Below are 21,506 nucleotides of genomic sequence, written 5' to 3'. Positions count from 1 at the left end.
GCGGCTGCTTCCTTTCCAATTGTGGGCATATCCTCTGATTTGTCATTTCCAAACATCTCAACACAACTTCAGCATTCTCAAAAGTACAGCTACTTTCTGATGACCCTGGTCAAGATGAAAAGCAATGAAACTGGCATCAAATGCTGCTGGAACCTTCTTTTTTTTTTTTGTCAGTCATGGGTCCTAGCTCAGGGCCTAGGAGCTAGCCTTGAGCTCTTTTGCTCAAAGCTAGCACTCTACCTACCACTTTGAGCCACAACGCCACCTCCGGCTTTCTGGTAGTTAATTAGAGATAAGAATCTCAGACTTTCCTCCTCAGGCTGGCTTTGAACTGCAATATTCTGACCTCAGCCTCCAGCGTAGCTAGGATTACAGGCATGAGCCACCAGCACCTATCTGGCTGCTGGAAAGTTCTTAGGAATAGATACTAGAACAAGGAACATATGTTCCTGCGTCCAGTACATACAGCCAGTTTTCAACTCTGCCACAGTTCTACCTGGTGTAGGTCTGCAGACTCAAAGCTGGTCATCAGATCGCTATCAGGAGATCCACAGTAGCAGTAGGTAATACTCAGGAACTGTACAACTCCTTGCTTGCATTTTATAATTTAATTTGCATGATAACCCTATAAAGGAAGGTAGAGAAACTGAGGCAAAGGGAAGTTTGAGCTCTTGCCCAAGGCCAGACAAAGGAGCCATCATCCACACCCAAGCGTACTGACCAGAAGCTTTGCCCACAGCCTCAATGCTGGACTATGCTGTGTGTGTATGCACTTTGTAAACTATTAACTGTTATGCAGATGTAGTTCTCATTAGGTCAGTGACAGCAGGAAGTACAGCGGTGAGGGTGGTAAGGGAGCCTCAAGGAAGCTGAGTATTAATCTGATTAAATATGGGTGAACTGCATTTCGAGCTTACTGGAAAAGTTATTTGGGAAGCTTCAAGCTTTGACTCCACTGGCACTAAGACTTGATGTCTCACAGAAGATGGCTCTCAGCCTATCACTTAAGGGGCCCCTGCCTCCCCAACCCAAAGAGAATGGATGGGAGTGGGCCACTGGTGGCCATGGGTCTCAGCCTCCACAGCAACCACAGAGGAGGCCTCTTTCCAAAGCGAGAGATCACTTACTGTGAAATCAAAGAAGCAACCCCTAATTAGAGAGTGTAATTAATAGGCAATTAGTCTGTAATGAATTAATGGATGTGGGCAGTGATCATCAAAGTTGCTGACAGCCTAGAGAGAGACAGAAGAGAGAGACGAACTCTGTGTACCTCCTGATAGGTGTGCACACAGGGCCAGGTTCTTGTCCCGCCTCCTCCCCCTTCAGTAAATCAAAGAAGCCTGAATTTGATCATAGCCTAAATCAATCTCTATTTGTAGGAAATACAGGGATAGGAGAACATTTTAAATAACATGTTGAAGATGCAATCAGTCAATCCTAGAATGTGAAAAACAGAGGGATAAATGGCCCAATTTCTTCTGCAAAACATTGTAGGAGAGGCCAGGTTCCTGTTGCTCAGCTGCAATCCTAGCTACTCACAAGGCTAAGATCTGAGGATCTTGGTTCCAAGGCAGCCTGGGAAGAAAATGAGACTATCTCCAATAAATTACAAAGAAAGAAGAAAGAAAGAAAGAAAGAAAGAAAGAAAGAAAGAAAGAAAGAAAGAAAGAAAGAAAGAAAGAAAGAAAGAAAGAAAGAAAGAAAGAAAGAAAGAAAGAAAGAAAGAAAGAGAAGGAAGGAAGGAAGGAAGGAAGGAAAGAGAGAGAGAGAGGGAAGGAGGGAGGGAGGGAGGAAAGAAGGAAGGAAGGAAGGAAGGAAGGAAGGAAGGAAAGAAGGAAGGAAGGAAGGAAAGAAAGAAAGGAAGGGAAAAGCCAGAAGTGTTGTTGTGTGTGTCTCAAGAGGTAGAGCACTAACCAGCCTTGAGCAAAAGAAACTCAAGGACAGTACCAATAAATAATAAAATAAATAAATAATTTTTTAAAAAACCTTGCAAGAGAAAACGCCTACAGATTAAGGATGACTTAAGAACTATAACAACTAATCACAAGGTATAGGCCTTATCTGGATCCAAACTAAAAAGAAAATAAGGGAGAGATTTCATAAAACACAACGAGGGAACTAAAAATAGGATTTGATTACATGGAATTGTTAGTTTTATTTGGTGATAATAATATGTTGGGGTTTCTCTAAGAGTCCCTACCTTGAGAGATGAAATAATAAGCCAAGTAGGATTTTCTTCAAAATAATTAAAGAGTAGAAAAAACTGGGAATAAAAGTGGACATGAGACCACTTCAAAATGACTGAAGCCTGAGCATATATGCTTGGAATTTTCTATGGGAAAAACATGTTTTAAAAACACAAATGTGTTTTTTACTGTGAAGATGGCGCAACTGACTCCTGGGAGCAGCCAAGCCACCGACCCTGGCCCCTGGGGCTCATATTTAATACAGCACAGGGCAGAGCCCCCAGCTGCTTTCCCTTCTAGGCAGAACCAGTGCCACAGCTCACATCTCACTTTCTACAGTTCCTTCTGCTTGGGCTTTTGATAGAGGTCCAGCCTGTGTTCCCTAAGAACAAGTGGTCACACCAAGTGACCACATCATCTTCAGAGCTAAAACCCAGTGCTCCTTCTCTCCTAGGCCACCCTGGCTCTAAGAGGCACCCCAGCTTCAGGTGGGGAGGTTCAGCTTTGTACCTGGGTATGCAAACAAACAAATATCTCAGCAAGGTGGCACCTGCAGAAGCCGGAGCAGCTGCTTTGCCCCATCTCAGCCTCCATCAGGGGTCAGTCAGAGTGGGACAAGGGACTGGGGAGGAAGGCAGACAGTGAAGGAAGGGGAAGACAAAGCAACACGTGAGCCAAGCACCCAGGCCCACGCTCTAGCCCAGCCCAACAGCCAGGCTGCAGCCAACCCCACCTTGGGCAAACAGTTGGCACTTCCCAGACTGTTTCTGCCCTCAATACTTCCTGGTGCTACTGAACACAGATCCTAAAGGAGAGGAAAGGAGAACATTCTGGAGCAAAGAGGACTGAGCGAGAAGAAATCTAAAGAGAGATCTAAAGAAATCTAAAGAAGAGGAAGGGACTGGGGTGGGGGTGGGGGAGTCTAAAAGAGTCCTTTGGAAAGGAGAAATGGGAGAGAATAGCACACCTGGCCCATTGCAGTTCAAATCTGCTGAGGAAATAATTCACTAAAGAGAGAGGAACAATGCGAGAAATCAACCGCATGGAGTGAGAGATGGTTGGAGGAGAGGACTGGAAGAAGTGTCTGGAACATATAAACTAAGTCAGCAGTCCATTCGGCTGGCTGTCCATGCAGCCCTCTGACCCCCCACATCTCCACTCCCAGCCCTGTTTGCTGGGAGGGAGGCCTTCCTTACCAGCCCAGGAGAGGTGTGCAGGAGCCAGAGCCCAGAAGCACCTCCTGTTCCGAATGGTCCTTTTACCACCTCCTAGCAGTACGAAAGCTTCTGGGTAGAGAGACACAAATGTCCCAATCCACCTGCCTCCTGAGGGGCAGGGCTAGAAGAAGCTCCACCCCAGACTAAGTAGCCAATCAAAGAAGCCTTCCTGGAGATAAACTGTTGTAGGGTTAACCTAGTATTCAACTTGGGTGCCTGTTCCATATTCATGCCCATGCCAGGCAGTCACGAGATGACCAAGGCACAGCTCCCCACCCCACCACCAATTTACCTCCCACCTCTTCACTTCCACTGATCTTCAAGCACCACAGGGCCTGGGATCCCCCTCTGATGCAGCCAGGGCAAGAAGGCAGTGAGAAAGTAAGCCAGCAAGGCAAGGGACCTCACAATGAATCCCAGCTGCAGTTCTGACTCTTGAAACTCAAATTCTCGTCCTGCCACTGACTGCCTGGCCCCCGGGCAGGCCATTGGATGCCTCAGAGCCTCAGTCACAAGGTTACTGTGACCCTTTCCCTGGGTCTGCACCTCCTCCAGAATGAAGCATGCTTAGAGGAAAAGCACCTGGCTTCCAGCAGCAAAGACGCTCTATAAATGTAGGGTGTCATTACCATAAATGAGAGTTCCTGCCCTGCCTAGGAAGGGGGAGGCAGGTTTCTGTCAGGCTCTGTGATGCCTCTACTGAACATGAATACGGCAAATGGCAAACCAAGCAGCGAATACCCAGGCCCCTGGGTCTCAGGCATCCTGCCCAAGAAAGCCAGAGGCCCCTGGAGGGAAATGAAAAATGGTCAGGTAAGCAGAGTGAGGAACAGGGGTGGGGGGAACAGAACAGGGGCAGAGGAAGGGTGGTCTGACCCTGAGGATCCTGGGATTTGTATATCTGGATTGACTGGCTTTCTCTAACTCTTCAGGGTTTGGCCCAAAGGGGGTGGCAGGGAGGAGCGTGTAGGCCACACCCTAACGGCTCCTTCTCCACTTCCCCAAGAAGGAAAGCTGTGGGCTCCAAGAACTTCCCTGTGGAATCAGCACTCAAACCCAGACTCCAAAAGCTCTCTGCCCCCACCAATAACCATATTAATAATACACTCTGACGTCCGTACAACTCTTTATATGCGTAGGCTATTTTTCATTGCAGTTACACATAACCCAAAGGAGGAAGCCCCAGAATATCACCCCTCCTCCTCAGCTGGTATAAACAGGTGAGGCGCTGAGAGGAGACCCAAAGACCAGAAACTACACATCTTTAGGAGAGAACTAAAGCTAGAATGGAAAACTGAGTCTTCACTCCACGTAAGCCCAGCCCTCACAACCCTGAACTGTCCAGGGTCCAGCCTGCAAGGTAAACCTTTTCTCTCAGAGGAGCCTCCAGGGCCTGCTCTCCAGCTGCTCTGAGGATGGCTCCCCCTGGGGGCCACTCAGAGATAGTCTATTTCTGGGCTAACCATGTTCAGGGACCTGCAGCCCTGAGTTCAAGCTCCAGTACTGGCACAATAAATAAATACATTAATTAATTAGTATAAAAATGTTGGAGAGGCTAGGAATGTGGCTTAGTGGTAGAGTGCTTGCCTAGTATGCACAAAGCCCTGGGTTTGATTCCTCAGTACCAGATAAACAGAAAATGCCGAAAGTGGCGCTATGGCTCAAGTGGTAGAGCGCTCGCCTTGAGCTGAAGAGCTGAGGGATAGCACCCAGGCCCAGAGTTCAGGCCCCACAACTGACAAAAAAAAAAAAGATTTAAAAAAACCCTCAGGAATAGTGTGCCTAGGCCCTGAGTTCAAGCCCCAGCCCTGGCAAAAATAGTGTTGGAGGCATGACTCAAGTGGTAGGTCACTGACCATGAGTCAAGTGAATGCAAGACCAAGTATTCAAATCTCAACACCAGTTTAAAAAAAAAAAAAAAAAGTCCTTCTGGAGGTGGGGCAGCAGGAGGGCGACCGTACTTCAGGACTGGAATCTGAAGGGGGAGCCTCACTTTCAGCTGCAGGGTACAGCTAAGCCACTCTGCTTTTGGTCAGAGTAACTGGGTAAAGGCAAGGGGAGAGTTGGGGGACTACCACATAGTTCTCAGCTCCTGGGCTGGCAGTGCTAGGGAAACTGCACTGGATTCACCAGCAGAAATAAAAAGTGACCCTAGGAGAAAGAATCCTCCTCCTCTGTGTCTCTCTGGATGGTAGGTGCCAAGCCCTAGGGGACTGCAGATTGTCTGTGCTGAGCAGGTGGAGGCAGGACCAGGAGGCATGGGCAGGGCACACCTATGCCTTTCTGTTATGCCCCACAGCTCTGATCTGCCACTCCCCTGACACCTTCTCTCCACTACTTTAACAGCCAGCAAGCAATTCTGTTCAGTCACCTTCAAGGGAGCCTTTAGGGCATTCTAAGACAAAAGCCCCTACACGTCGAGTGGCTTGATGTTAAGAGGGTCCTTCTAATGTCCTGCACCTAATGCTCTACCTCTCACCCTCTGTCCTGACCGTCACCATCTTCCTTTACTCTGAGACAGGTTCCACCTGCTGAGCCCCTGAACTGGCTCATGTGATCATTACCATCCATTGCCAGCCTATCTCCTCCATCCGTGATGTTGCCTTCAGAAGACAAATTAAATATAATCTAGCACCTTGCTGGAGTCCTGTCCTCTCTGTCCCATTGCTCAGCGGATGATGGGACCCTCTGCCTGAGTACTGGGGACACAGTACACAGTACTCATGTAATAGGCCAGCTAGCATCCATTTCTATGCTCCCCCTCCATAGCTTACTGGCCCATGTGCTTGTGGGAAAATGTCTAGGCATGCAGGAAATGTGTTTCTGTTTTGAAGGTTTGTCAAACTCCAGGCATCTAGGTCAATGACCTCAACTACCTAATACAAGTCTCCTAACTAGGGCCGGACCAGAGTGCTGAAGAGAGTGGCCCACCAAGACTCCCACAGTGAAGCGAAGGATTTGGCTCAAGAAGAACAAGCCACATCCTCACCTTCAGGAGCCCTATGGCTCAAGCCAAGGACCAGCAGACCTGCACTGGAAAAAGGCAGCACTAGAAAGATAAGACAAAGGAACCTGGAGAAAATGTGCCTCCCCCCAGACTCAAGGATTTTTCCGCCTGGATATTTAGAGGGAAGAGTAGAAGAAGAGTTAAGAAAAAAATACTCCAACCTCCTCTGTCTTTGGTGATGCTGGCCCCTGGGTGTCATAGATATCAGCAGCCAAGCTGGCAAGTTGGGGAAGGACTGAGCTTGGGAGGGAAGGGACAGAAAACCAGACCAAATGCTCCTACATCCTCAGACAATCTCTCCATACCCAAAGGCCTAAGAGGGGAGGTATCAGGAAGCATTAGAGATAGATGTCGACTCCCCCTAGCCCTACCAAGGAAGCCCCTCCAATAGCAGCCCTGCCTCTGCTCGCCCCAATTCTGGCTCAGCCAGTGAGAGACAGACACACAACCACTCAGAAGGGGTTTCTGGGTGCTTCAGGACAGAAGGAGATGGAAAATGAAAACAACTGAGAGGTGACAAGAGCACTGGCTCCTGCAGGGGTGAGGAAGACAAATAATAAGCTCTTGTTGGGATTTGAGTTTTTGTGTCTGTGCCAGTCCTGGAGCTTGAACTCAGGGCCTGGGCACTGTCCCTGAGAGCTTCTTTTTGCTCAAGGCTAGCACTCTACCAGTCAAACCACAGTGCCACTTCCAGCTTCAAACCACAATCCTCAGATCTCATCCTCCTGAGTAGCTGTGATTACAGGCATGAACCACCCAGCATTGGGATTCATTTTAAAGTAGCAAACAAGCTGGACACTGGTGACTCAGAAGACTGAGATCTGAGGTCTGAAGTTCAAAGCCAGCCTTAGCAGAAAAGTCTGAGAGACAATTCTCCAATTAATCAGAAAAATGCTGGACTGGAGGCATGGCTCAAGGAGAGTATCAGCTGCCAGAGTATAAAGCCCTGTGATCAAGCCCCAATATTAACACACACACACACACACACACACACACACACACACACACACATGCGTGCGCGCGCATATGCATGCAAAGGTAATTAATTCAGAAAGAGAAGGTAGACTCCCCAGGCTCAGCTGCTCTAGGGGAGGGCAGGATGTTACAGAGCGGTGGGACTGCTCTGTGATTACAGAGAAGACGAGAGGTCTGCCTCTGGAGGCCTCCAGGGGACACAGATCCCCCCTCTACTCTATCCTGCACACTCAAAGCTTCAGGGCTTGAGCATAAAAGTTGAGAAATACGCACCAGAGCAGTTACACTTACTGCTGAAAATCACACACACCTAGAATATTAAGGAGGCACGACCACAGACAACATTGCTACCTATCATCACTGCAAGGGGAAGCGCATGCGCGAGAGCCCTGAGAACCATATAGCAAGACAGGCCGTGTGGGGTGAAGCTCCTTGAGGCCCTGCCCTGCTTGGACATTCTGCCTGTTTATTTCATTTCATCAAAGCACCTCCACAAGGTAAGCATCACCCTCTCCACTTTGGAGATGGGGAACTGTACAGGAAAGATGTGCCTGGTGTCCCCAGATGCCTCAGTGGCTTTCTAACTGTGTGACCCAACAAGGGCACCTCGTGTTCGCGCGTGGGAGAGAACTAAAACAGCAACCCTGCTGCTGAAATCCCAGCTGTAGGAAGAAAGAAGACAATGGTGCGATGCTCCCAGCAGCACGCACTCTAAGTGTTTAGTAAATGTTGGTTCTCACCCACCCACCCCCCAATTCATGAAGATAACTCACTCAAATTCACTCCACAACAGAATGTCAAGTGTTTAGGAAAGGGGAGAAAAAATGGAATTTGCAAAAACCCTTTTTCTATACCAGGCACTGTTTTTCTAGGCCTTCAGGGTGGAGTGTGGAGATAAACAAGGTGGTGGCAGAGTCCTTGCCTTCGGGAGAAGACAACCAGGCAGGCTAAACCTAGGAATAACTGAATACTGGTAGGAACACTGGCAGATGAAGACTCAGAGCCCTGGGAACCTAGAAAGGGAGGGAGGAGGGATGAAGGAAGAGGGAGACATGTGGAGGGCTGGGGCTTGTGGCTAGGCAAGGGAGGAACTGAGGAACATTCATGTGACTTCTGAGATTCTGGGCAAGATTCTGAGAAGCTGGGCAGGCAGGAGGGGGCAGAGCAGAGGTGAGGGGGTGGGGCTTCCCCATGGCTATTCTAAGCACACTCTGGGAGGATTCCTAGGCTACCAATCATCAAAGCAGGCTTTCTTTCTCCATTCTAGTGGAGGATGGGAGATGCCTGCAAATTTTGCTGTTTCTTTTGCAGCGAGTGTGTGTGTGTGTGTGTGTGTGTGTGTGTGTGTGTGTGTGTGTGTGTGTGTGTGTGTGTGTGTGAACAATGGAATAGGTGCTATGAGATTCTCAGGGAAAAGGACCTAAGAAGCCTTGATGCTTCCTCGTGGATGTCTTGAAATTTGTTTTTGAAATTTCTGTTTTTGTTTTTGTTTTGTGTCTATGCCAGTACTGAGGCTTGAACTCAGGGTCTCAAGCTCTTGCTTGTTTTTTTTTTTCTGCTCAAGACTGGTGCTCTGCCACTCAAGCCACACCTCCACTTTATTTTGTTGTATCTTGTTGGTTCATTGGAGAAAAGAGTCTCTCAGAGTTTTCTACCCAGGATGACTTTGAACCTCAATCCTCGGATCTCAGCCTCCTGAGTAGCTAGGATTGTAGGCATGAGCCACCAGTTCCTGGCTAATGGTTTGTTTTGGTGTGTGTTTTGTACTGCTGAGGATGGAACCCAAGGCCTCACATGTGCTATGCAAGGGCTATATCATGGAGCAGAATGCTCTCCCCTGAGACACTCCCTCTCAGAACAAATACAACTATCTTAGGGAGCCCAAATCATCTAAAGGTGCTCAGACTGACAAGCCTAGGCTCCCAGGTGACAGACAGCCAGCATGCCTAGCCAGCCACCTGAGAACCATCTTCGCTGTGCGCCCCCCCCCCCCAGGGGAGGGGATCCTTCAGATGAAGGTGAGGGCATAAGAGATGACCTGAATGAGAAGTACCCACCTACCCAGAGAACTCAGACAGGCAATAATACATTACTGTTCCAAGAGCTGAGAAGCAGGTGCAAGAGACCATGACAAAAACGTGGAAACAGAGGGAGAAGGGAAGGAATTCAGCAAACCTCCCAGTACTGCCAGCTCTCTACTCCCTCCAGCTCTTCCCAGCATAAAGTCAGATCAATACAACTCATAATTCAATTCCCTACCCTGGGGAAATAACTAGGGAAAAATCAGCATGTATAAAGATGTTTAGGATGGAGCCATTATTCATAACAGCAACAAATTGGAAACAACCCAAATTCTTGGTAATAAGAGCACTCCAGTAATGCAAAAACAGGATAGAATTATTTAGAGCTATTTAAGATGACAAATTTACAGACTGCTGTCATACCTGGAGTGTTTGGTATAACATAATACCACACAAAAGAAATGTGTTACAGGACAACAGCTACACACTAATCACAAGAATATGAAAACATGAACAGAGATCAGAGAGAAACAGAATAGTCAGTCATATGCTTTACAGTTACTCTCTTGTCAGACAAAGTTGATTAAAAGTTCCAATTCAGAGAATACAGCTTGGTGAGAGAAAGAGGACAAGGCCAAGGCAGGAAGGGAAGAGAGGGGCAGCAGGCAGGGGTGACGGGCGTGGGGAGGTGGGGCAGCAGTTTCTCACCAGCAGGGGGATCTGAATGTTAGAAAACAAACCCACCCTGTTTGCTGACACAGTGTAAAGAGAAGGACTCACACAAAAGCCACCCATTATCCCATAATTATTGTCTCTCTCGTGCCTGCAATTAACGGCTGTCTGAGAGGCGGCTGCTGGGGTAAATAAATGTTCACCGCATTAGAGTCAATCAGCCAGCTGAAGCGCCAATTAACTAACAAGCCCACTGCAGAGACACCCTGGTACCCGGCAGCATCTGCGGGAGGAAGCAGATAAGACGATAACCTGGCCTGGGCACACTCCTACCCCGGAGGCAGGAAAGGATGCTCAAGGAGACATCCTGAGCCCCAGGGCAGAAGCAGTCTACCATCAAATAAGTCAAGCAGACAAGTAAGTGCCTGCCCCCATGCCAAAGAGGGTTCCCATGTGTTCATGGGAGGCTGTGGAGGGAAAGAAGGCCCAAGGAGCCCTCAGAGTGGCTGCTGCCTGAGCTACAGGAGAATGACAGAGGGCAAGGACAGGGAGCCATCTTGACTTGTCCTGAACCTGACTTACAGGGGCCTGTGGCTCTTCCTTAAGTAGCAAGCTCAGAAATACAGGAAAGAAGTTCATGTTGGCTGGGGATGTGGCTTAGTGGTAGAGAGCTTGCCTAGCATGCATGAAGCCCTGGGTTCCATTCCTCAGTACCACATAAACAGAAAAGGCCAAAGTGGCGCTGTGGTTCAAGTGGTAGAGTGCTAGCCTTGAGCAAAAGAAGCCCAGGGACAGTGCCCAGGCCCTGAGTTCAGGCCCCATGACTGATTAAACAAAACAAAACAAAAGAAATTCATGTCACAGGCCTCAAAGCCAATGCCTTGGTGCAGAGAAGGCAGCAGAGAAGTAAATCAATGATATTAAGCACCCCAGCTTCTCTCTAGTGCAGGCATTCAGATTTGCTCCCGACAAAGCTGAGGGGGATGGCTAACAGACTTAGGGTAGAGTCAGGATTCTGAATTAATCCAGATTACTGAAATAATAGGCAAACATTTTAACAAATGAAATAGATCAGAAATGGAAAAACCAACATAAAAATGTAAGATATTTTGCCAGGTCCCAGTGGCTCATGCCTATAATCCTAGCTACTCAGGAGGCTGAGATCTGAGGGAAACATTGAAACAAATATTCTGATTCAGTACGTCCAGTGAAGTCTGGAAATCTGAATTTCTAACTATCTCCTAATGCTGCTGAGTCAGGATTTAGAATGCCTTAAGGTCTAGATGTTAGTAGTATGGTATGCATAATAATATTAATAATAATTATCGTGTGGTCCCAGTGGAGACAGGAGAATCAAATTGAGGGTTAAGTTAGTGAGACCCTACCTCAAAGAACAAGCAAGCTGGGGTGGTATACATCTGTATTCCCAGCTACTTGGAAGATGGAGATAAGAAGGTTATCATCATCCATGGATGGCCCAGGCAAAAAATATGAGCTCTTTTGTGAAAAATAACTAAAGAAGAAAGGGCTGCGAGTGTGGTTCAAGAGGTCCCGTACTAGCTTAGCAGGTGCAAAGCACAGTACCCTCTCAAAACAATGACATCTTGCTGTGAACCCTGGCATTCTCAATATGCTCCCATCACCTGTGTGTCTTCCCAAATAGCCTAGAAACTTTGAGACGTGGAAGGGCCAGCATGGAAGGTCCTAACAGTCCAGCTCAGCTCACTCAAGAAGCAAATGCACTGAGTGAACAAAGGAAAAAATAGAGGAACCACAGAGGAGAGGTGTGGGAAGGGGAGGGGGCTTTACCCAGTTCCGTGTGGCTCACAGTTCCTGGGTTGGGGACCGACATGAAGGGAGGTTGTGGGTGTCCTCTGACAACACTGACGTTCCCTCTTTGTGGGCTAGGGAGATCTGGGCCTATCAGCTCTCTGTGGGAAAACAATATGAAGGTTCAAGCCCAGGAGCTCTGTTTAAACAGCATTCACTTGCAAACTTTGTCTGATATACTAAAAATATATCAAGATGGAAGGCAGTACCAAGACTGCATCTGGAGCACTGTGTTCAGTTCTAGAGTAATTTAGGAGAAGATTAAAAGCTACTGGAGCCAGGTGTCATCTCCAATTAACCACCAACTAGCTGGAAGTAGAGCTGTGGCTCAAGTTGATAGTCTTAAGCAAAAGGCCAATGGACAGCGCCCAGGTGCTGAGTTCAAACCTCAGTATTACTACAAAAAAAAAAAAAAAAGCTCTACCATATACTGAGCTGTCCATAAGGTAGACACCATTATCACCTCCATTTTACAGATGAGTCCAGGCTACATGAGGTCCAGGATATAACTAGGTTACAGAGGTAGCAAGCATGGAGCCAGGTACAATGCCAGCAGAGGTCAGAGCCTGTATTTCCCACTGTGTCAAATGATCTCTGAATACTTGTCTGCCCCTTTAAAGGTAGCTCAGGGGTAGAGTGCTTGCCTTGCATGCTGAAGCCCTGGGTTCCATTCCTCAGCACCACATAAGCAGAAAAAGCCAGAAGTGGTACTGTGGCTCAAGTGGTAGAGTGCTAGCTTTGAGGTGAAGAGCTGAGGGACAGGGTCCAGGCCCAGAGTTCAGGCCCCATGACCAACCAACCAAAAACAAAAAGAAGAAGAAGAAGATAATCCAGGTGCCATAATCCTAGCTATTCAGGAAGCTAAATTTTGAGGATTGAGGTTCAAAGCCAACCCAAGCAGGAATATCTGAGACTCTTCAATTAACCACCAGAAAACCAGAAGTGACATTGTGGCTCAAATGCTAGAGCACTAGCATTGAGCTAAAGAGCTCAGGGACAGCGCCCAGGTCCAGAGTTCGAGCCCCACAACCAACCAAAAAAAAAGAAAAAAGAAAAAAAGAAAAGATAAACTAGGGCTGGGAAGGTGGCTCAGTAGTAGAACGCTTGCCTTGCATGCATGAGGCCCTGGGTTCAATTCCTCAGCACCACATAAGCAAAAAGAAAAAAGCCAGAAGTGGCGCTGTGGCTCAAGTGGTAGAGCGCTAGCTTGAGCTGAAGAGCTAAGGGACAGCGCCCAGGCCCAGAGTTCAGGCCCCACGACTGGACCCCCCCCCAAAAAAAGAAAAGATAAACTAGGGAACCCAGGAAAGCACAGCTAGGACTGACTATTTCAGGAAGAGGAAAATTCAAGGTCAGCACCAGGGAAGGACAACAACAGGAAAGCACTTTTGCAGGGCCATGTCCTGGTCTCTAAGAATGCTCAAGTAGCTGGACTGTCACATGTTCAGAACACTCAAAAGGAGACATGGCCCCTTAGCAGGTAGGTTGAACCAAAGATGACTTGCAAGGCTGAGACTCTAAATTCCTTTCCTGTCTTGGTCTATCTGAAAAAGAACAGACTCTGACATTTGGAGACCAGTGCTTCTTAATAAGCTTCCTTTAGTTCCAACTTGTCCACTGACTCTGGTGTGAGGGAAAGAAAAATGACAGCAATGGCCAGACAAATTTGGCAAGGATGTCTATAAACTGAGCCAAAGGAAGATGATGGGGAATATGCAAAGGAGCTGCTACTGACACCTCCTTCTTTTCCTGACCTGTTACCTCAGGAGGTGCCTGTGGGAGTCACAGCTCCCCTAAGCTGACTGAAAATAGCTTGCTCCTTCTCCTAGAAATATTACAGACATGTAGGGCCAATTATGAGAGATATGAAAAGGATCTTTGCTTCCTAACCAGAGCCTCTTGTGCACTGGTGACTTATCTATATTCTTAGGAAGGAGCCCAGGAGAGTGGGACAAAGCAACCTTTATAGGAGGAAGGACGAAGGATGAACAAGATGTGATCCAGCTCCAGCCTGCAAATGCTTCAGCAATGACAGGAACGTATCAGTCCTGGCCCTGAGCCAGAAGATGAAGAATTACCCAAAATCTCAGCCCAGGAAAAGATATGGCTGAAGACAGGTTCAGATCAAGAGTTTCCTCATCACTCCATTCCTAAGCCTAGGAAAGGTGGAGGAAAGTACTTGACAAGAACCACTTAATGTGAACGTGGAACAAATTCCTAAAGATGATTAAAAAAAAAAATGGCTGCGAAGGTGGCTCAGTGGTAGAGCGCTTGCCTTGCATGCATGAGGCCCTGGGTTCGATTCCTCAGCAACACATAAGTTAAAAAAAAGCCGGAAGTGGTGCTGTGGCTCAAGTGGTAGAGCACTAGCTTTGAGCTGAAGAGCTGAGGGACAGCGCCCAGGCCCAGAGTTCAGGCCCACAACCGGACCCAAAAGATGATAAAAAATATTTTAAAAGAAACTCCTTGGGACAAATAATTTAAGATAATTTGTTGTTTTTGTTTCAGTCATGGGGCTTGAACTCAGGGCCTGAGTAATGTTTGGGGTTTTTTTTTTTTGGGGGGGGTGTTGTTTGTTTTTACTTAAGGCTGTGCTCTACCACTTAAGCCACAGCTCCACTTCTGGCTTTTTTGGAGCTTAATTGGAGATAAGAGTATCTCACAGACTTTCCTGCCTGAGCTGACTTCAAACAACAATCCTCAGATCTCAGCCTCTTGACTAGCTAGGATTACAGGCATTAGCTCCCAGCTCCCAGCTAAAGACCATTTTTTTAAATATTCTTTTTAAAAGAACCACTTAAGAGCTGGGAAGTTGGTTCCATGGTAGAGTGCTTGCCTCGCTTGCATGAGGCCCTGGGTTCAATTCCTCAGCACCACATAAGCAGAAAAAGCTGGAAGTGGCATTGTGGCTCAAGTGGTAGAATGCTAGCTTTGAGCTGAAGAGCTGAGGGACAGCGTCCAGGCCCAGAGTTCAGCCCTAACGACCGACAAAAACAAACAAACAACAAAAAAAGAATTACTTATTGGAGCCAAAAATGGTGGAGCACAACTGTAACCCCAGGTACTTGGGAATCAAAAATCAAGAAGACTGAAATTTATGGGGCCAAAGATTAGCTAGACCTCAGCCCAACTAACAAGCAGGCAAGATAATGCATGCCTGTGTTCTAAGGTATTTGGGAGACATAGGTAAGAGGATCATGGTCCAAGGTAGGCCCTGGGCAAAATGAGAGACCAACTCCTGCAAAACAAGCAAAAGAAGAAGGCTAGTGGTGTGGCTCAGTGGTAGAGCACCTGTGTAGCAAGTGCAAGGCCCTCAGTTCCCTACTCTCCCAAAAACATTATGCTAATTGCCATCTGGAGATACAAACATACCAGATACAAAAACCTATGTCTATGGAATGTAACATCTATTTCCAACTAGCTATTTCAGCCAATTAAAGGTCACTTCAAAAAAAATACCTTACAAAGTACAAATGTTGGTTTTGGCTTTGGTTCTGACATCATACTTGGAAGATGCTGGGCTCAATTAAATACCTTTCTGTGTAGATTCAACAAAGTCCTTTCTGGGGTCTAGACTGTGTCTAAGGCTCACACTCACCTCCTGCTTCCTTTGGATCAGATTTTCTCTTCTCTTTTTTTGGTACTAGTGTTTGATCTCAGGACCTCACACTTCACACTTGCTGGGCAGGTACTTTACCACTTGAGCCATGCTCCATACTTTTTGCTTTAGCTATTTTTTGAATAAGTTCCCATGTTTATGCCCAAGCCAGCTTGGATCCCAACCCTCCTATTTACACTTCCCAAATGACAGGAGCATGCTACGGGACTCAGCTTTTTTTTAATAGTTGAAAATGGAGGTCTTGGGGGTGGGGAGAGTTGTGTGTGTTTGTTTTTATTTTTGGCCCAGGGTGGCCTCAAACCAAGATCCTCCTGATCCCTACATCCTGAGTAGCCAGGATTATAGATGTGAGCCACCATACCCTCAGCCAGATGTTCCTAATAATGAAGTCAAAAGATATCTGAGCATGGCTGGGTCCCTGCTTGCAAGTTTCCTTTCTCCAGTGCTTGGTCCCATCTGTGCTGAGCCACCTCCAGAAGTCTCCAGAAGAAAGTCTTCTGCCATGAGCCGGATCTTGAGGAGCTTCATCTTGTCCCTTCAGAACCTACATGCATGATAGCTTGGGTCCGGCCTCATCCGAAGTGCCTATCCTTCAGAGTGGCATTCTAAGGTCTACCTGAGCAGGGCAGCAGAGCCAACCATGACTCCTCTTTGTCCCCTCTTCTCCCAGTCTATATTCTGTTCCCTTCCCTGGGTGGGGAAAAGTCTCCCTGCCACAAAAGCCATTGGAGCAAACTTCCATTTCTCTGTTGAGTCACATGACCTCAATGACAAGGGACCAAAGGCACTGGGCAGTCAACTCACCCAACATCTCCAGTCCTACCCACACTCCCATCTAAATACTCAGAGAAGAGCTGGGATCACAGGGACCACAAGGGAGAGCAGTAAGGTATGCAGTGAAGAACAGAAAAAAAAAAAAAAAAAAGAGGCCCACCCCATCAGCTGCGATCCAATGACAAAGACGGGTCTTCATGAGAACCTTGAGGTCTCCATTCCGGAGGGGCCTTGATGTAAAAGGAAGGCCTGGCTGCTAGAGGAGCTGCTACCAGCAGATGACCCCTTCCCCAGGGAGCACATGGGCAGGAAGAACACTAATTATGGTCTCTGGTTCTCCCACCACCCCAGTGCCACCACTAAGCCAGGCCTCTGCTTCCTTATCATTTTCTCTCTGTGTAGATTAGACCAAGAGGATGGGCACCCTGTCTGGAATCCTAGCTACTTAGGAGGCTGAGATCTAAGGTTCATACTTCAAAGCCAGCCCTGGAAGACAAATCCAAGAGACTCTTACCTCTAAATAATCAGCAAAAAGCCAGAACTTGAGGCATGACTTGAGAAGCTAAGCAAGAGCTTGATGTCCTGACTTCAAGCTCCAGTGCTAGATACACAAAAACAGATTAGACTAAGAGCAGGTGTTAAGCCCCACCCTCAATCCCATGTCCGTACAAGCACTTGAGCAACACTCATACCAGTTCTGGTGCTCCAGCGCAGGCAACGTACACCACCTGTCTCCTGAAGGACACCTGTATTCCTAGCTACTTAGGAGACTGAGATATGAGAATCGCTGTTCCAAGCAAGCCCAGGCGGGAGAGTCTGTGAGACTCTTACCTCCAAATAAACTACTCATCTAGCTTCAGTGTGAATTAGTTCATCATTAGGCATTGAACAACCTTCTCATTCTCTGCTGTGAAGCTAAAGCACCTATTCTCCTTACTGGAAACACATCATCTCCCCAGGTTCTCTATTTGCCCAGCAGAAGACAGAATAGACACACCACTTGCACTACCTACTGCACACGCCTGACAAGTTACAAAGGGACCAACTATCAGAAATAGCAGATCAAGGGCCTGAACCACACAGGGATCTCTGCCTGCTCTCATTGAGAAGTGTTGTCATTTGTGAGGGCTATTCTTGATCATCAACTGGATTGAATTGACAAGCACCTGCAAAGTTGGCAAAGTATTGGTGAGGACAATATATCTGTCTTCAGAGAGGATTACTGCAGGGGAGAAGACCCACTCTGAATGCATCTGGCACAATCTACCATCCCACAGTTGGAGACATGGATGGCGTCTCAGGGGGAAAGCAAGAGCTTGCTGGCATAGACACCCTCCCCCACCGTTTCCTGGCCAAAGCCATGTGAGCTGCTCTGCTCTGCCACGCCCTCTCTGCCATGATGGACTGAAACTTTGGAAACCCAGAGCAAAATAAACCTTTCCTCCTGTAATCCGTTCAAGCCATGTATTCTGGGACAAGAACACAACTTCCTGCTCCTTTCCACCCCTTTCCCAGGGTGCAAGCAGGGCAGCTGCACAGAAAACATACCAACCGGCTATAAATGTTTATCACATTCTTCTGTGTGCAAAGGGCAAAGTCCCTTTAAGGAAGGGAGGGGAGGCACCATCTATTGAGTGACCCCCACCAATAGGGAAATCTGGGTCCTAAAAAGCTAAGAATTGGCTAAATTCACACAGCACAATTGGAAATGGAGCCGAGTAGTGTGGATTCCTCAACATGCTCCTGCTTGTTATTCCAGGTCTTATATTTATCATGAAAAGCATTTACAGGGCCAGCATTCTGCTGGGGTACTCTGGAGCCACAGCCTCTCTAGGCCCTGGTAACCTTGGCTGCTGGGCACAGAGATACCCCCAGTAAACCCCACCTGTGGAACTGTCCCTACTTGTAACTTCCTGCTGACTAGCATCTCTTTGTCATCCTGGAAACACACAATGACAAACTGGCTCCTCCAGGGACTAGTTTATGGCTCTCCTGTTAGAGACATATCCCAGAGGCCTGAGACCTGTCGGCACAGCCTCAGGACTCTGACATGGAATCTGATCTCAGTTATACCCAACCTGACTAAGCAATGAGAAAGCTTGTCTGGAAAGGTTCCTCACGTGAACCATGAGGCCTCACGTGAAGTTCCTCATGTTCTACCCGACTTCCACGCTCACACCCACTGCTTCAGACCAGCTATCCTCAGCCCTGATACACCTGGCCAGAAGCACACCAGGTATGGACACAGTTCTCAGTTCTTGATTTTGAGGGGATCAGGGCTTATCCTTTGGGTCTTCAGATGTCTGTTTTTCTCTCTATAAGAAGAATCGTTCAGATTCTTCAGACTCTGCAGATGAAGGGGCAGCCTGTGAACCTGAGCCACTCTCTCTCTCTCTCTCTCTCTCTCTCTCTCTCTCTCTCTCTCTCTCTCTCTCTCTCTCAGGCCTTGACTCAGGATTTTCTGCCTCCGTGACCTCCAGCACATGGTGCAACCTCTGAGCCACAGCCACCTCACAGAAGGGAGGATCCAATGGGTAAATCAACACCTAGAAGGTTAGAGAAAGCTTTGTTTTTCAAACTCAATGTAGTGACTCACCAGTGGGTGTGAAATTAAGCTGGTGGGTCAAGACTACATTTAGAAGCGAGGGGAGGGGCGGAGGGAGGGGGGGAGACAGCTTCCTGAAATATGTCAGGAAACTGGTGTAAGGGCAACTCACACCCTGCTGGGCAGATGAAAGACATTCCTGCTGAGTACAATCAAGCCTTTCAATTGGGTCTGACTTCCCAAATTTCCTTGATGACATGCTCACCTGTGTAGCATGCTTTCTGCCCTCAACAGATTGCAGTGGTAATCATCTCAGGGTAAGAGCCATCTCCAGGTTCTCAGTTCTAACCTCACCCCTCCCCTCCCCACCCCATCATCCCCTGAGCAGGGCTTGCAAGGATCAGACCACATTGTGCCTCTGACACAGTGGTCATGGGCTGAGAAACATCCACCCAAGAGCGAAGTCAATATGAAAGGAGAAGGGGAAGACCCAGCATGAGCAGTGCTGGAGTGTATGTCAATCTACATCAGCCCCTTCCTATTACAGAGGATTAGACTGAAAACTCTTAAGAGGGCCAAGGGAGGGGCCAGTTGGAAGGCCCATGGCTTTCCAACTGGACCCAATGTCTTCCTTACCTCCAGGGAGAACTCCAGCACCACCCCATCAAACCTGTCAAATCCTGCATGATCAAGACAACATACATGGAAACATACACACATGGAGGCTGAGACAAGGCAGCCTACCATCCTACCTGCTCTTCTTTGGCTCTCCCAATCTCAGGAGGGAGAGAGAAGATTGGGCTGGGGCCATCAGAGATTTGTCTTCTTCCTTGTCCCACCCTTGTCCTTCTCTGTTTCTTCTGAAGCTGATCAACCCCCTCTCCCCAGCTCAACACCCCCCTCCCTCCAAATACCAGCCAACTGGTTACCGAGGCAACCCAGCTGGGAGGCTGCCAGTTACCATGGCAACCCAGCATGGCCGCCAGGCTGCCTTGCATAGGAAGGTCAGGGGACCAGACAGGCTACAGAGCAGCTGGGATATTGCTGGCAGGCCTAGCCCCGGCCGGCAGGCCCTCTTAGAGGCCTGAATGGCTGAGGGAATTAAGTTCCTGCTGTCAGCAACCCACTTATGTTTCCCATGAAGCAAGCTGCCCCTAGCTGGGAGCACGAACCACACACACTGACAACCCTGGTTCTGTGGCCTAGGCCTGATTCCTTCTACAGAGTTCTGGTCACCTCTCCTTGGGGACAGTTTCTCAACTGTTGCAGCTACTAGCTGTCAGTCACCTCACTTGGTCCTCCTCTCTTTTGGAGCACATCTAGGAATCAACCTGCAATGTGCAACGTGTATCTTTGCAAGCACATGCTGTTTTTCCATGAAATACATAATTCACAGAAGAACTCATATTCTAGGACTTAACTACACTGAGGAAATTCTAGGTACGTTGTGTGAAGCTTCTCAGCTGACCTAGACAATTGTGACCTCCCTGCAGATACAATAACGGAGACTTGCAGGAGTTAACAGACTGGTTCAAGGTCACTGAGCTAAGGTGAAGGACAGGGACCAGCCTCCTGAGCCTCCTGTCCCTCCCTACCAAGCCACCATGTAACCTGGCCTCAAGAAGACATTTGAACAGCAATTAAACAATAATGCAGGGACAGATGTCTTCTTTATATTATTTATTTCATTTCATTCCTCACTTCTTTGAAGGAGGCTTTAGCATTCTTACATCATAACTTAGGAGACTGAGACCTAGAGGATTTTTAAAGTAGTTTTATTCTGTTTTGTTGGCTGACTTGGAACTCTAGATCTTCCTGATTCAGCCTTCCAAATGCTAGGATTACAGGCACACACTACCACATTTGGCTCTGAGACCCAGAGAAATTAAATTGATTTTTTTTTTTTTTTTTTTTTTTGTCGGTCGTGGGGCTTGAACTCTGGGCCTGGGCGCTGTCCCTCTGCTCTTCAGCTCAAGGCGAGCGCTCTACCACTTGAGCTACAGCGCCACTTCCGGTTTTCTGGTGGTTTATTGGAGATAGGAGTCTCACGGTCTCTCCTGCCCGGGCTGGCTTTGAACCACGATCCTCAGATCTCAGCCTCCTGAGTAGCTAGGATTACAGGCGTGAGCCACCAGCGCCCGGCAATTAAATTGATTTTTGAAGCTAGTAAGATCTAGTTGAGGTCTACCTAAGGGAATCCTTTCCCGTCCCTTCCAGAAGAGTCTACCTCTTTCTTGGTCACCAACATACATAGCTTATATCTCATTTTCAGAACACACATCTGCCCACCTGTCTGTTCCCTTCTCAGACTGAATTTAAAAATTCATTTTTGTGACTTAGGATTTCATGGTACACACTACAATTCATTACTCCTATTTTAGAGACAACAAAAGAGGAGCCGAAGAATGGCATTTGAGCAGGAGGAAACCTAGATCCTACGCCTCGCTTGGGATTCCAGAAAGTATCCCCACCAAAGCAGGTGCCCTGCCCCACCGCCATCCTCTCTGTCCACCTCAACTCTTCTAGCACCAGCTTGGTCTCACAGGAGGCCAAAAGACTTGTCTACAGCCTCTAGAAAGCTGTGCTGATGCTCACAAGGACCCAAGAGCCAAGTGAAATCAGAAAAATGAACTCACCACTCCAGTCCAGGTTGAACTGAA

General features: G+C 47.8%; 1 protein-coding gene across 12 annotated transcripts in view; it reads right to left on the bottom strand.

Annotated features, from left to right (window-relative positions):
- Plekha6 (pleckstrin homology domain containing A6) overlaps nucleotides 1-21,506 on the bottom strand; it is a 142,032-nt gene that overhangs the window by 96,367 nt on the left and 24,159 nt on the right. The window contains exon 1 of one of the 12 annotated variants that reach the window (XM_042681658.1): nucleotides 3,383-3,465. The exons of the other annotated variants lie outside the window; for them this stretch is intronic. The gene's annotated coding sequence lies outside the window, so the exon portion shown is untranslated. Of the gene's footprint in view, nucleotides 1-3,382; nucleotides 3,466-21,506 lie in introns of those variants that run through there. 12 annotated transcript variants of the gene reach the window in all.

Source organism: Dipodomys spectabilis, unplaced genomic scaffold (genome assembly GCF_019054845.1).
Source record: "Dipodomys spectabilis isolate Male_0828 unplaced genomic scaffold, ASM1905484v1 ptg000069l, whole genome shotgun sequence".
Lineage (NCBI taxonomy): Eukaryota > Metazoa > Chordata > Mammalia > Rodentia > Heteromyidae > Dipodomys > Dipodomys spectabilis.
This window is presented reverse-complemented; position numbering and strand designations above follow the sequence as displayed.